We start from the raw sequence: 12,751 nt of genomic DNA, 5'->3' as shown, positions 1-12,751 counted from the left end.
GGCAAGTTCTCTGTTTTAATGACAATATTTCTGGTTCAGAATAGGTAGGTCAATGTCAACAGTGATAAATGCTTTGAAAAACAATGAGGCAGAGTAACGTGACTAAAGAGTAACTTAAGATGTGTCTGCATAGGACAGTGTTTCTGAAGAGTAGTTCGAAAATGCTTCCCTGCAGAAGTCAGGTTGGATCCTTGACCTAGATGGTTCCAAGGAGCCGTTAAAGCACCATACAGACATTTTGCAGGATTTTGGCACATTCTTGTTCAAAATAAAATGTCGGGCCTTGTGCAGTCTCTGATCTATGCAAAATATTGCTTCCAAGGGGGATCTAGATTGTGACACATGAACTCTCTTCAGCTTCCTTTAGCAGAAGGGGCAGACAAAGATGAATGGTGGATGCAACAAGGGCATTGGCTTTCAAGCTTCCCAATTGAGAAAATTGTTAACTGGCCAATTTGTGCTTACATTTAGCCACCCCAATGTCCAGTCATCTTATCAGTGAGGCAGAGTGAAGCAAAATTATTTATGATAAGCTTCTAAAAGGCAGTCTGCATGGTCTAGAGAAACTCCAAACAGTGACTGTTGTCGCACTTGTCACTCAAGGACGTATAGTTTCAGGGTGTGCTAGTGAACAGATCTTCAAGGCTCATTGGCTTCAAGGACATAATGAACTAAGATTCCTACCCAAAGCTACTCGGTAACTAAAATATTCACTTGTATACCCTTGTTTCCTGCTTATGATGATGATGATGTTGATGATGACAATGACGAAGATGAGGAAAAAGAAGAATTTTTTCTCTATGTGAATTCTAAAATAAGGTAAGAATTACTGCTATGGATAATTTTGCCTGATTGGTAGATCTTTTAAGTTCTACATTTTTAATAAAATTGAATCTAACAATGACTACAACCTCCTTCGCCAGCCCCAAAGGCCTTTGGTGCAATATTTACAAATGACAAAAACAATTGCTATTGGTAAAAGCGGACATGTTCAAGAGTCAGTTTCATTCAAGCACAACCATGTTATGTCTCACCATACTAGCAGTTGATCAATAGATTGCTTCTCTCTGACTCTATCCTTAATAGGACTTTAATGCTGAGTTCTAAAAGTTTACCGAGAACATCAAGTTGTATAACAAGGTCTAGTTATCTGGTTTCAGCCTCTTGGGAGGGGATTTCAAAGCCATTGAAGGTCTATGTAGGTGAGCTGACTGCTGAAGTCACACGGTAATAGTTTGCCACAAGATAGTCTGTCCAAAGCCTTGCCATCATTTCATGCCCGTCTGCACACAGCTAAGGATCCAGGAGAATGGAATTACTACAGAGGCCAAATCTGTATCCTTGACTCTGATTGAATCTACTGTTATTACTGCTCCTCTAGTAGTCTTCTGTAGTTCTTTTCTTCTCTATGTTCTGTTGACAGGAATACTCTGTCACAGCTAAACTGAATAAAATTACGTAAAACTATCGGTCCTGAATTATTCTGTATAGGTCCCCTCCTACTCAAAGAGTAGCATCCTCTCAGCAGTAATTTTGAATATGAATATGAATCATGATGACCTCATCCATGACATAAATTATGTATCTCACCAATTCACGGCTCTCTGGGCAGAAAAGAGCCCATTTGCTCATCTTCTCTCTTGCAGATTCCTTTCTTAGTAATCTAACTCCCAAAGCCAACATTTATACAAACTCAATGGGTTTAATCTAGTGGTTCATTAGATTGTTTGTTCAATCATTAGTGAGCTGCTGGTGATAATAATGAGTCACGATAGCACAAGAAATACCCTAATAATGATGGTGCCAACAAAATGGGTAGAAACATGCAATACCCAGCCCCAAAATCATACTACCAATTATTAACAATGGCAAACATTGGCTATCTCTTAGTTGCGAATTAGACACGTTTCTAGTAAAGTGATATCTAACAATTGTTAAACAAAAGTAGAAAACTAGGGTTTTGGAGATGGACTATGGGAAAATGATTGTGCAGTGTTGACTGCACAGCTGAATGGAGAGTAGAGCCAGAAAGCATGGGTCTGTCATTACCCACAATCCTCTGTGGTCCTGAGTAGTCATCTGTCAGCTTTCAAGCTTATCCCTCAGACAAAAGGGAGAGCAGCAGCCTGAAATTTCCCAGTTTCTCTTAGGCATCAACCAACCAGGTTTCTAACTTTTCTACTTGTTGCTTTGTAAATTAACATTTTACTCAAGACTAATATAATATGTTCCTGGGGTCCATTACTATTCTTTTCTTTATTCTGTAGCACAGCTGTCAGAATTAGACCAAAAGACACCTCAATCAAATGAGAGTATTGGCTTAATTCTTCAGTGACCAGCAACTAAATGAAGGGCATTAATATTTGACTATAAGACACTCTGTAACAGTGACTATGTGAAAACTTGGTCCCCAGTTTGGGGCGCTGTTCTGGAAAGTTGTGGGATGCTTGGGATTTATCCTTGCTGAAGGAAGTGAGCCATCAGGGGAGACTTGGGAAGTTGCTCCATTCTCTGTCCTAATATTATTTCTGACTCGCAGACTCATTGTGGCTGGCATCTCACAGCCTTGCAGCTATGCTTTGACCACCATGATGGGCTGTACCCCTAATGGTGAGTCAAATTAAGTTTTCCCTTCTTTTAACTTTCTGCTTCTCTGAAAGTTGCCACAGCAACAAGAAAAGTTACTAAGGCAGCACTATTCAGTGTACTCATGAGAGTATGTTCTTGTAGGGTAGAAATTATAAATCTCAGGAAATCGACCAATTCTGTACAGTTGTAATAACTGACCATCTGCCATAAACTTAGAAAACAGATTATAACTCTTCTTTAATGTGCCCATTGTGAATAATACCTTGAATCCCTTTCAAATGTGTGACTTCTAATTTGATTCACTGCAGTTATTAGTGTTTGGTATACATACTTTTTTGTGTCTGTTTTTTTAAATGAACATATAAGTCTTATTCACTGAACGAATAGAAATAATTTAAAATGTGGAGAAAATGTATTATCCTTAGTTTTGTTAAATCGAAGTCAACCTATGAAGCCTGTGTTGGTGTGAACAAGAATGGTCTCCACAGGCTAATTGTGTTTGAATCTTTAATCTTCGGAGATGTGTTTGGTTGGAGGAAGTATGGCACTGGGATCCAGCCTTGAGGTTTCAAAAAGCCCACCATGCTTGGCTCATTCTCTCTGCCTCGTGCTTATTGATCCATCAGATGTAAGCTCTCAGCTACCATTCCTGTCTGCTGGGTGCTGTGCTACTGCCGAGGTGGTCATGGATTCTAACCCTGAGAGGCTGTAAGCAGTCCCACAATTAAATGTGTTATTTTATGTACCTTGGTCATGTTGTGTCTTAGTAGCAATAGCAAAGTAACTAAGACTGTCACATTCATTCCATAGAATGCCATGCAGCCTTTATCAGGATTTCACTGCAATGTATTTATAAATGAACAGAAAACATATTTTAATAACAAAAGCTAAGGGGAAAATGTCATCATACCTCTCTAAAGTAACAATCATGAGGCCATTTAGGTGGCTCCGTAGGTAGTCTGTGCCCAACCCCATGTAAAACAGGAAGGAACCAACTGCATCCACAGCATTGTCCTTGAACTCTCCACTGTACACTGATACGTATTCACCTCTCCTAATAAAAATTAGCAATTGTTTTTGTTGAAAAGAAAGTAAAGTTCAAAACCCCTAAAAAGTAATATCCTTTAAAAATAAAATTGAACTTACCCTTTAATGAAATTATAAATCTTAATTTATTTTGTATACATTTTATATTTATTCCAAGGGAAGAAGAGAGAAAAGATTCTATTGGTTAAAGGAAAATTCATTGCTTTCATTCTTTACTTTTCAAATTAGAAATAACTTAATGGCCTATAGAGACACAACAGAATCACAGTTATCCTTTCTGCTCCTTATTCACTTGATGTGTAATTACAACGCTATGAAAATATATGCTTCACTGGTGACTTCATGAAAATCAGAAATAATAACGAGTGGCGGAGAGGATGAACAAACTAAAGCTATAAAAATGATCATATGCAATCCCATTTGTAACAGCTGTAATCAAACAAAACTCTTAGGAATAAATTTCATCAGTTGAGTCAAATATCTCTATAAAAAAGAAGCCTTAAAATTTTGATGACACCGGTTAAAGATGACATACAGAGGGAAAAAATGGAAATTTCATTGTTTGGAATAAGTAATATTGTTTTAATGCCCATATTGTAGCGAACATTTAAAAATTCAATATAATCTACAACAATCTATAATCAGAATCCCAATGACCCTTCCAGGGGAGTCAAATTGACACCTAGAATTCATATAGAACATAAAAGACTCTAAGCAACATAATGAACTGTAAGCTGGGATGACAAAGCAGGAGGCATCATAACAGGTGCTCTCAAGACACAAGACAGAGTTGACATAGACGGCATGATCAACAACAGACGACTCAAAGATCACAGAAGCCAGAGGTTCCTCGACAGTAAATCCATATATCTCTACACACAAAATAAGTTCTGGACAGGGGTATCATGCTGGAGAAAGGGGGCCTCTTCAATAAGTGTTGCCTCCAAAGCCAAATGTGCGGATTAGACGAAGAGAACAACCCTAAATTTCACACCACATTTTATTCCATTCACTATTGCCAAAATGCTGCCTGCAATAATCAACATTAAAATTCTAAGGTGCAGCATACTTGTCAGCACCTTGGAAAGCTAGAGGGTATGGTTCAGTTATAGCACTTCTCAGTGAGAGCCGGCTTCCTCTCAAGTGCTCAGTAGCCATATGGGACCTGTGACTACCATGTTGGAGAAGGGTAAAGAGCAGATGATTACAAGTTATTTCGTTTCTTATTATGTGTTTCTCTTTGAGTATCTTTGTGTGTATTAGCTATTTATACATTAAGCAGTAACTACCTAATTAAAAAATTACTTTATTGCGCAAGGCCCTGGGTTCGATCCCCAGCTCCGAAAAAAAAGAACCAAAAAAAAAAATTACTTTATTATTGTATGTATGTAGTTCATGGGTGATTATCATTACATGTTGTTTTTCATACCTTACACACCTCTAGTGCCTAGAACACTTATCAAACTAGTATAACTAGCTGATGTCCACCTATAGAGGGAATTTGGAATGAGAATTTCTGTTTTTACTTATCTGAATCTGAAGACAAAAGTTTGTGCATTGTCCTTCTACTCTAAGCCAGCAAGGATGTCACCTTTTTTTTCTTTTACTATTTCCCTGCTTGTTTGTTTCTTTGTTTGTTTCGAAGCACCAATGCTAAACTTCATAAACAATGTTATATTCTAGTGGCCAGTATTTATACATCGATTTGTTCTTGTTAGTGACTCCAGGAACCCAAAGATTCCCAATATGGATCCTCTGTTTTTGAATGAATACTCATAGTCTCTATGCATATCAGAGTGAGGTGGTAAAGGAGAATGCCATGAAAACTGGAGAAAAGGTGGAAGAAATGAAATTGGAAGGGAAGGATCCATGCGATGGGCCGACAACAGTTGATAGAATCGTGCCTGAGTCCACTAATGGAACAGTGCTTCTTCAACAATCGCTTCTAGAATAAATGGAAAGATGCACCATCAATCTAATTTCCTTGGTGGAATGCTCAGAATGCATTGTTAATGAGCAGTACAGGTCACTGAATAACAATTCCAGAATTGTTTTTGAGGTCACACAAATGAAAAGGACATTGCCCAAGTTATAGGCCTATTTCTGTTATCATTTAAACTATGCGTGTTGCCTGCGCAACACAATAATAAACAATGCCCATAGCTGTGCATTCTTCTAATACAATAGTACATGCCATCGGGTACTCATTAGATACAGAGACTAAAATGGAAGGCTTGCGGCTTTGCTTTTTCTCATAAAGAAGTTGGCATAATTATTTCCTCTTTAGTTTTTGTTGAATAAAAAGAACCAATCAACAATTTTCAAATATGACCATTGAACATTATTTCATAGCCATCTTAAAAATAAGCATACCTTCAAAGGTATGCATCAAATGTTAGTTCATCTAAACAAAATAAAATGAATTTTTAAAAAGGAAATTTGCCATCATATGGGAGTCAGAGTGTTCCTTGGATGTGGTAGTGATAGGGTATGGAGCTTTCTCATGACCTTGTTAGTCTTGGACAAGTCAGTTCTGCCCCCTAAGCCTAAATTTTCTCAGCAGCACAGAGTTGGGCAAACTAAACTGCCCTGTTCCGATGATGAAAGGACTTAAACTGACTGCTCCTTCTGAAAGTTGATGCTGACTTTCTCACCTCGATCTGGGAAGGAGGCCCCTACTTTGCAGTAAGAGATGGAGGTGTCAAACAGAAGAAAAACAATTGCTGACTTTAAAACTAAGATCTCTCATGTTTTGCTTTTTCATGGTTTGAAAAAAGAACCCTGAGCCAATACACAGAATTTGGAAGCAGACTGTGAGGTATAATAGGCTTGCTAGGAAATGTCTTGAGTGCCAGGAACTCCAGATCAGGAGAAAATGTATGCAATTAGATCATTTGACCTAAATGTGATTATGAATTTTAGTAATGAACAGTGTGATTCTGTAGGTAAAGGCAGGACAGCAGGGGAAAGGGAGCAAGAGGATGCTTCATCTACCACAGAAGCTCCACAGCCCTTTAGAAACGGAAAGCATATATACACAATATGCAAGCACTTACTCTAATGGCTTAATATAGCACATAAACTGTCTGAGACAATTTACTCTGTGTGCAGTACGGAGAGGAAGCAGAATTGCAAGTGTAGGCACACAGCTATAATTCCAGCCAGGAAGACAAGCTCTGACTATAAGAAGACAAGAAAAAAAGCAAAGCTCTAAAGCTGGTGAGATAGTGTCAGTCGACATGCAGAGTATGCAACTTAGAAGTAAGAATAGTTCAGTGAGTAAGTTCCTGAATGAGTTAGAATTTGATGGAAAGGAAGTAGAAACACCAGAGCCCTGGGCCCCACAGCATGACACTAAGGCAGGTGCTTTAAGTGAATTTTTATATTAAAAATGAAATAAATTGTGACCTACTGGTATCTGGAAGCTGTGATAATTATATCTGAATAGGACTAGAATCATATATATATATATATATATATATATACATATATGTATATATATGCATATACATGAGATCGCATACACAGACACACACACACACACACACAGACACACACACGCACGCGCACGCACACACATCAATGGTACCTTTGTTACTTAGAACTAGCAATAGTTTTTAAATCAGAGCATGGAAGGCCTGGGCTGTATGAGAACCTGGAGCCTCTTCTGCCTTTTGCACTCTTGCAAGTCTCAGAGAACTTGCAACACTGTCACCTTGCTTGCCTGCTGATCCTTGTGTTTCTTGGGACTGGAAAACACCCAGCTTTCTCCAAATTCAACAGTCGTTGACAGGATGATGGCAGGGAAGAAGTTTGGCTTCGAAGTGCATTCTATAACCCCCTTGCTTTTCCCACTAGACAATGCCCCAAGGGAAGGCAGCGGTGTCTGCACATGTTAATGTCGCTACCTTCTTGTGTTTAAACACTTTGGTTTTCTTTGTGGACTTGGACCTTTTGGACAACGTGGGCAAGCTAGAGAAAGAGACTCTCGCTCTGCAGGAGGACTTGCTCCCTGGGAAGGGCCTGAAATCTGAAAGTGAGCCATGTTCAGAGCATACAGAGGAGGTACAGACAGACAGACTGATAGATCAGAGCTCGGGCCCTGTATGACTGCAGGAAACGGTAGAGAAAGAGCAAAGTAATCAAGTGATAGCAATAAAAACATGTCGTCTGCAACAGCGACATCTTGTGGTAATAAGGAGTCAACACAGCAGTTGGCTTTGGTCAAAACTTTCTCCTGGTTCCAGCTCTGCGAATGAGATTTTCCTAGCTTATACCACCACGATGGCTAAAGGAGGCATATGACCAAGGACTCAGGCAACTAACTAGCAGGGGTAAACGGAACACAGCATTTGTTATTTTTATTTTTTAATTTGTTTTAATACTACTCTTTCTTTTTTCTTTTCTCTTATTGGATATTTTCTTTATTTACATTTCAATGTTATCCACTTTCCCAGGTTCCCCTCCGGAAACTCCCTCCACCTGCTTCTATGTGGGTGCTGTCCCACCCACTTACCCACTCCCTCCTCCCTCCCCAGCCTGGCATGTCCCTACACTTGGGTATCAAGTTTTCATAGGACCAAGGGCCTCTCCTCCCATTGTTGCCCAACAAGGCCATCCTCTGCTACATACGCAGCTGGAGCCATGGCTCACTCGATGTGCACACTTTGGTTGGTGGTTTAGTCCCTGGGAGCTCTGAGGCCTCTGGCTGCTTGATATTGTCGTTCTTCCTATGGGGTTGCAAACCCCTTCAGCTCCTTCGGACCTTTCTCTAACTCCTCCATGGGATCCGATCCTCAGTCCAATGGTTGGCTGCAAGCATCCACCTCTGCATTTGTGATGCTGTGGCAGATCCTCTCAGGAGACAGCTATATCAGGCTCCTGTCAGCAAGCACTTCTTGGTATTTGCAATAGAGTCTGGGTTTACTGACTGTGTATGGGATAGATCCTCAGGTGAGGTAGTCTGTGGATGGCCTTTCCTTCAGTCCTTGCTCCAAACTTTTTCTCTGTATTTCCTCCCATGAGTATTTTATTCTTCCTTCTAGGAAGGACCGAAGCATCCACCCTTTGGTCTTCCTTCTTCTTGAACTCCATCTGGTCTATAAATTATATCTTGGGTATTCTGAGCTTTTGGACTAATATCCATTTATCAATGACAGTGCATACTGTGTGTGTGTGTGTGTGTGTGTGTGTGTGTGTGTGTGTGTGTGTGTGTGTGTGTGTATTGGGTCAGGATAATATTTTCTAGTTCCATTCATTTGCCTAAGAATTTCATGAAGTCATTGTTTTTAATAGCTGAGTAGTACTCCGTTGTGTAGACATACCACATTTTCTGTATCCATTCTTCTGTTGAAGGGCATCTGGCTGCTTCATAAGGCTGCTATGAACCTAGTGGAGGATGTGTCCTTGTTTTATGTTGGAGCATCACTTGGGTATATGCCCAGGAATGGTATAGCTGGGTCCTCAGGTAGTACTATGTCCATTTTTCTGAGGAACTGCCAGGCTGATTTCCAGATTGGTTGTACCAGCTTGCAATCCTACCAACAATGGAGGAGTGTTCCCCTTTCTCCACATCCTCACCAGCATCTGCTGTCACCTGAGATTTTGATCTTAACCATTCTAACTAGTGTGAGGTGGAATCTCAGGGTTGTTTTGGTTTGCATTTCCCTGATGACAAAGGATATTGAACATTTCTTTAGCTGCTTCATGGCCGTTCTATATACCTCAGCTGGGAATTCTTTGTTTAGCTCTGTACACCATTGTTTTTAATTTTTGAAGCAAAGTACTTATCATGATTGTGGTTTGAATGAGAAATGATCCTACCAGGGCCATGTATTTTAGCACTTGCTCCCCAGATCCCGTTTCTGGGCATTATGAAAGCTTCAGAAGATGAAGTCTTGCTTGAGGAGGGAAACCAGCCCCTGGGACTGGCTGTGATCTGTTTCCTGCTCCTGCTAACAAGCCTACCCATTGCCATGCCGTTCTCACTATGATGAACTCTCTTCCCCTAGAGCCATAAGCCAAATTACACTTTTTCTCCTCAAGTTCATTTTGATTTGAGCAGTTTTTTTATAGCAACAGAAAATCAAACTAATACAGTGATCACTGAGTTCTGCGCAGCTTATTCCAAGGCAATCCACTTTCCATAAGAAAATGGCGTGCTCCATTCTCAATGCCGCCATAGAAATACTTAAGGCAGTTTCTGTTATAGCACAAAGAAAAACAAGGCACAAAAGAGTTCATATTACTTACCAAAAATTCACTTCAATTGTAAGAGGCTCATCAGGGATTCAGGAATAAGTCTTTAGACCTCCAAGTTGAAAGTTCCAACTTCTGTTCTCCTATCACCTAACTTACCTTTATTACTTTTGTTATTGGTCTAAAGCAAATTTGTCCAAAGAATCTGTTGGGAGCGATGCCCTTGAAGCCCTCCATTGTTGATGTTATTATTATAGTTAGAATTAAGTATGACTGGGTTCATGGAAAATCCCCAGCCAGCTTCAGAAGACTAATACAAATCTGGTGGTCAAGATAAATAATAATATGATAAAATTCTCTTGCTGACTAATAGATATGACAGACCTGTGACCTTTCTAACATCCTGTCAACATCAGCCTATTCCCTGACCACACAAATATTGTGTCATTGGCTTGTGTAAATGTTTCTTACTTCCCCCCTCCCTCTGTTACCCATGTTATGGTATAAATTCAGCCTTAGGGAAAAATAAAATTGTTGCCTTGATCAGACTCTTGTCTTGGTGTCCTTCGTGTCTCTTGTCCCCCATTCTCTTCCAGGTACCCTCAGACACCTTCATTTACAACAATCAACAACAACAATGAATTTTTTCTCAAATGACAAGTCATAATTTCTCACATCCCCGTATTTTTAATAAGATACACAGATTAGATACAATGATCTCAGTTAGCAGAAAATTGCTATTACCAGCTAAGTCATGAAGTAAGCCTGAATGTCTCCTGTTCTGAATAAAGAATGGAGAGAATAAGCTTCCTGATCATCCTAAACACTTGTGGTGGGATAGCTCTGAGCTCCTTTGATGACCTGAACCCTGACTGTTTAGAATATGCAGGCTTGTCTATGAATATACACTGGGTGAGGAGAGGTTCACCTTTTTGAGAAGTGTAACAATCCCCATTCTGTCACTTTACCAGTTAAAGGACCAAATAAGCACATGCTGACTCAAATCAAGGATGCACTAAGAGATGGCTTGAGGGCTGTCAACAATGTTATTGACAATGGCTCTGTTGTTCCAGGTACAGGTGCAGTAGAAGTGGCTCTGGCAGAAGCTCTGATTAAATAGCAGCCCAGTGTGAAGGACAGAGCTCAGCTTGGAGTCCCGGCATTTGCAGACGCCTTGCTCATCATTCCCAAGGTTCTTGAGCAGAACTCTGGTTTTGACCTTCAGGAAACATTAGTTAAAGTTCAAGCTGAACATTGCAAATCCAATCAGCTTGTAGATGTGGATTTGAACACATCTGAGCTGATGGTGGTCACAGAAATGAGTGTGTGGTTTAACTATTGAGTGAAGAAGCAGCTGCTTCACCCCTGTACTGTGATTGCTGCCAACATTCTCCTGGTTGATGAGATTATGAGAGCTGGGCTGTCCTCTCTGAAGGGTTGAAGTTTGCCTGTAATGCTACAGAATGTTGAGGGGAATGATTATTTTTGTCCAAGCTTCAAGTGATTTTGGAAAAGAATTTTCTCTTCCTGATAGAAGAAAAGGAATAGGACATCTGGCCCCTATTTAAATTATAATACTGTAAAATTATATATATAAAATTATATATATATATAATATGTATATAATACATATGTAAATATATATATATATATATTGCATTGAGTGTCCAAACACACTCAATGCAGGTCTCTTAAAATCCACTAATCAAGATGGTTTTGTTACCGTGATACTGAGAGATAAAATTTTAAATTAACTCAAAACACAGTAACAAGATCTGACTGAGGAAGACAGATGGCTAAAATTGCAGAAGAACTGATACTGACACAGTTGTTTTATCACCAGTGTGAGCAGTCGTTCTGTCTCAGTGATGTTTGTTTAAGCCCCTTATACCTTGCAGAGAGCATTCCAGGGAACCTGCCGGCCCAAAGCCTAACCAGATGTGTTTCAGATGCAGATGCTTCATCAACTCCCGACCCACATTTACTCTGACAGGACAAGAGATAAGATTTGCTCTCGGAATAATGAGGACTCTAGAAGACCCGACCCTTCTCCTGATTTAGTAGCTTTGTTCCAGAAATGGGGGGCCATAAAACCTTTTGGCGGTCCCCTCATCTCCTGGGGCCATAAAACCTTTTGGCGCCATGGTGCCCCCTTATCCTCTAGAGTCATAAAACAATTAGACATCTTACAACTCTGTGATATCTCTGGCATTCCTTTCTGATATCCCCTTTTTTCCCTGAGGCTCGAGGCCTCTCCCCTTTAAAAAGCCCCTCTCCCAACCACTCGGGTCGACACCTCTGTCTCCTGCGTGGGATATGTGTCGGCCTGGAGATCTCTGTAATAGGTCTCCGTAATAAACCTCGCCTTTGCTTATTACATCCAAAATGGTCTCTCTGTGTCTGGGGTCCGCGATTTCCCAAGACTTGAGTAAGGGTCTCTCTGCGTGGGATCTTTCAATACAAAATTACATAATAAGATAAGCATGTTGCATACCTTGTTCCTTATATGTTCTTTGAAATTTTGTAACTGTTTTCTCCTAAATAAAGCATGGTAATGCATGCCTGTAAGCCTAGTGCTTTGGAAATAAAGTCAGAAGTTCTACGCCAACTCAGGCTACAGGAGACCCAGGCTCAAAAGAATAATTTGGTTGTTGTGGATGTATTTGACATTATCCAGCCAACTTCCTGTTAAACATGTAAGATTCTTGCCAGTGTAAAACACATTTGGGTAATTTATGGGTTTCATAGTGTGTCTAATAAGTAAGAGTGAAAAAAAAGAAAATGAAAAAATGTAACAATTATTAAAGAAATCAAAGCCACGAATTTGAGAAAGAGTACATAAATGGGACTCAAGGGAAGGGTTGGAGGGAGGAAAATTAGGAAAGAAAACAGTATAATTATTTTTAGTTACATAAAA

General features: G+C 39.8%; 1 protein-coding gene and 1 pseudogene across 3 annotated transcripts in view; one reads left to right on the top strand and one right to left on the bottom strand.

Annotated features, from left to right (window-relative positions):
• Kcnip4 (potassium voltage-gated channel interacting protein 4) overlaps positions 1–12,751 on the bottom strand; it is a 1,150,698-nt gene that overhangs the window by 967,740 nt on the left and 170,207 nt on the right.
• On the top strand, positions 10,613–11,398 carry Cct6a-ps18 (chaperonin containing TCP1 subunit 6A, pseudogene 18; annotated as a pseudogene).

This window comes from Rattus norvegicus, chromosome 14 (assembly GCF_036323735.1).
Source record: "Rattus norvegicus strain BN/NHsdMcwi chromosome 14, GRCr8, whole genome shotgun sequence".
Classification (NCBI taxonomy): Eukaryota; Metazoa; Chordata; class Mammalia; order Rodentia; family Muridae; genus Rattus; species Rattus norvegicus.
This window is presented reverse-complemented; position numbering and strand designations above follow the sequence as displayed.